Source organism: Corapipo altera, unplaced genomic scaffold (assembly GCF_003945725.1).
Source record: "Corapipo altera isolate COAL_440 unplaced genomic scaffold, ASM394572v1 79, whole genome shotgun sequence".
NCBI classification, from domain to species: domain Eukaryota; kingdom Metazoa; phylum Chordata; class Aves; order Passeriformes; family Pipridae; genus Corapipo; species Corapipo altera.
The window spans coordinates 2,645,658-2,648,963 of record NW_020884927.1 but is presented as its reverse complement, the minus strand read 5'-3'; the positions used below and the strand labels follow the sequence as shown (position 1 = coordinate 2,648,963).

The following is a 3,306-nucleotide window of genomic DNA, read 5'->3' as shown; positions in this document are numbered from 1 at the left end:
GAGTCACACTGGGAACAATTCCTTGTGAGCACCACCTTGCAGTGTGAGACCAGCTCTGCTGCAGGTTCCTTGTGTGCTCGAGGAACTGGAAATGATCCAGCAGCAAACACCTTTTGGGTTAATAACAACAGGAAGGGAGATCTCCCTGCACACACAGCAGGGCCAGGGAGCAGTGCTTGGTCATTGCATTTTTAAACTTCCCCAGGAGCACTGCCAGTCACTGCTGGAAAGGGTCTGAACAGGCCATGCCTTGCTTATGCCAGCTGGGGAGCAGGAATTATGCCCTCCACACAGGGGATGAGAGTTAGGCCAGAGGCCCTGAATATAAGCCTGGAATGTATTTATTGAGGGCAAGCAAGCTCAGCAGGGAATGATAAGTGTGTGCCTGCCCATCCTCAGCAGGAGAATGACATTTTGGAGGCAAATGAGGGGGGGGACAAAGGAAGTAGGATGGGGAATAATTACCACCAAGGACCACTCGGAACAGAATAGTGCTATTGGGTTACACATAAGCAGCATGCCCGGCATATCCTTCATCCAACAAAAGCAGCATTACAGCCCCTCTTGTCATCACCTGCTTAAGTCAACTGCTGAACGGATACTATTAAAGCTTTAATCCATTACACATTTATGTTATGCCTGAGAAATTTATACCACAAGAAGCACTGAGCCCAGCAAGGGTCAAACCTGAGAGTTTTACACACTCTGATTATATTCACATACTCAGAAGAAACCATTTAGCTGAAGAAATTAATACAAAGGGGGCAGCAGCCAATCCCCAGCACAACTTGGCCAGGGTGGTTCCCAGAGCCTGGGAAAAGGACTCCATTGGTGGCTGTGATTCTTCCAGTAAGTGATCTCCATCTTTCCCCAGGAGTGGCAACATCTTGTCTTTCTGTGTGTCTCCTTTTGCTCCATTTCAGAGGGCAGCCTGTCTGGTGAACAGAACTGAATCCCTGCATGGTGGCTTTGCAAGATCTTCCATATAAGAGTCCAGTGATGATTCCAGGGCTTGTTTAATGGACCTGTCAAGGGACAGTGATTTATCCCATTTTGTTAAATTGAAGGGAAAGGCTTTTACAGGCTGTCAGCACAACAGGACAGCATGAACAACAAATATTCAGAGTCCTTCTACTCAAAACATGAGCCTGACCCGAGGCAACACATGGGGACGATATGCTGTCCAGGATAGCAGATCTGTAGTGTGTGCTCTCAGATTTCTCACTCAGAACCAGTATCAGGCTTGCAGAATTCCTGCCGAGACTTGCATGCACACACCAGCTGACTGCAGCTCCTCCCAGGCCAGCTGGGGCCCCAGAGCCCTGCTTTACGTGCTGGCATCCAAAACCAGCTCTGGGTCAGCATCCACAGGGGCTTCTCCACGCATCAAACTGTGCAAAGATCTTTTTATGCACGTCTCCCACCCGAGGGCATGCAAGGACACAGGCTAACATAAAGACTGGCACTGTACTCAAAGTCTTCTCCTGTGGACCCACAGTCTCACTCATGCAGTGTGAGATTTCTAGAGGTGATTTTCACCTCTTTGCTCCCTCGGTGTTATTCCTCCCTTTCAGGAATTTGCAGCACTGCCAAGTCTCCCAATGCACAACCCAATTTTCCAGACACAGCCAATCAGCCTCACCTCTGGTCTGCCTTGAAGCTGTGCCTGGCATGCAGCTCCAGCAGCAGATCCACAGGGAGAGGGAGCTTTGCAGCTTGCAGGAATCTACCCCAAAAGAGAAGTGCACGGAGGCACACAAGTCCTTGGTGGCACTCAGTGCTGCAGCCCTGCTCCAGCATGTCTCCCCTTCATCACAGGGCCTATCTAGCCAGAGGCATCTCCCTTTCCATGACCCATGTGGGACTATCTTCTGCATCAGGAAATGAAATACTTGTGAGGCCTGTTACAGATACACAGCCCGAGTTCAATGAACTCTGTAAAGTAGGGCATGGGCAGGATAGGACGATGGAGGCTCTCAGACATTATAGAGTGGGCAGCTGTCTAACATATGAGGTTTTCTACGTTAAGGCAGGTAACTTGTAAGATTTAAGGTTAGAAATGTGTTTCCAGTAAAGTAAGAAGAAACCTTTTCCATGGCACAGTTGTCCCTTGGCTGAATCTGCTGGTAAGTCCCCCAAGTGGAGACGGTTAAAGCAAACCCACTGCAAAATCAGGCTGAGGGCAGGAACTGGCTCCCTAAAGGTCACTCCAGTCATGAGACATTAATAATTTTCAGTCACTGCAGACACAGTCTGGATGCAGAGTGGTGATCTACAGCTGAATGCCAATGCGTGAACTAGACAGACACAACCCACCTGAGCCTTCTGCCCTGCAAAGTCCAAAACATTATCTCTAATTTTTCATTATGGATCAGTTAAAAGTGCTGTATTCCAGTGCATCTGGTCCAAACCTCTAAAGAAACCGACCACCTAATAAACAATTTTGGGTGCAATCCCAACCTGCAGTACACTGTCCTACAGTTCTTGGTTGCAGGGTTTACTCAGCTAAATTTCCCTGGTAGAAGTAAATGCTGCAAGTAATTTTTTTGAAGTTTTTATTTCTGAACATTATTTAGTGGCTCCAACCGCTTTCTGCAAGATACTGAACTAATTCCAGTTTGGCTGAGTATTCCCTTCTAAATGCAACATCTGCTTTGTGCATCAGTTGAAAAATAGTTATCTGTGTGCAGTGTAGAATTCACCTCTCAGCTGTGGTCTAAGAACCATGTAAATTCTGTTTTATAGAGGATGAACATCATCCCGCCCCCAGAGCAGATTTTACTTACAGGCACGTGCCTCACACACAGGAATATTTGTCTCCAGGGATGGATCATCTAAGTTTTCCACTGCAGATCTCACCCCACTGGCACTGAGTCCCACAGCCCATGTAAACATGTGCATAATTTCCAGCATCTGAGTAGCTCCATTAAAGTCCACTGGGCTTAAGGGCACTCACACACATTTAAGTACATTGTTGGACCAGGGCCTAAAGTTACTCATGTCTTTTATTTATAAATGTTACCCTGGTCTGTAAAAGTGACATGTTTCTCTTAACAGGCTGTGATACCAGATATGCTCAGCTCCTAAGTAAACACGACTAAAAGTGCTCCACCACTGAACCTGGCAGTGGAGTGGGGGGAGCATGGAGTTAGCATAGCTTGAAGGAAGCTTTGTACCTTGCTGACCCTGGGCAGCCCTGCAAGATTCAATGTGAGGCTTGATTTCAGCATTATTATTCATGCTTAGGGTTAAGGACACGCTTAACTACCCTGCTAGGTCACAGTCTTCTTAACTACCCTGCTAGGT

The 3,306-nt window shown here is 47.3% G+C and overlaps 1 protein-coding gene across 4 annotated transcripts in view; it reads right to left on the bottom strand.

Moving 5' to 3' along the window:
* The window catches only part of METTL11B (methyltransferase like 11B), a 31,037-nt gene that overhangs the window by 10,173 nt on the left and 17,558 nt on the right, over window positions 1-3,306 (bottom strand). The window lies entirely within an intron of this gene.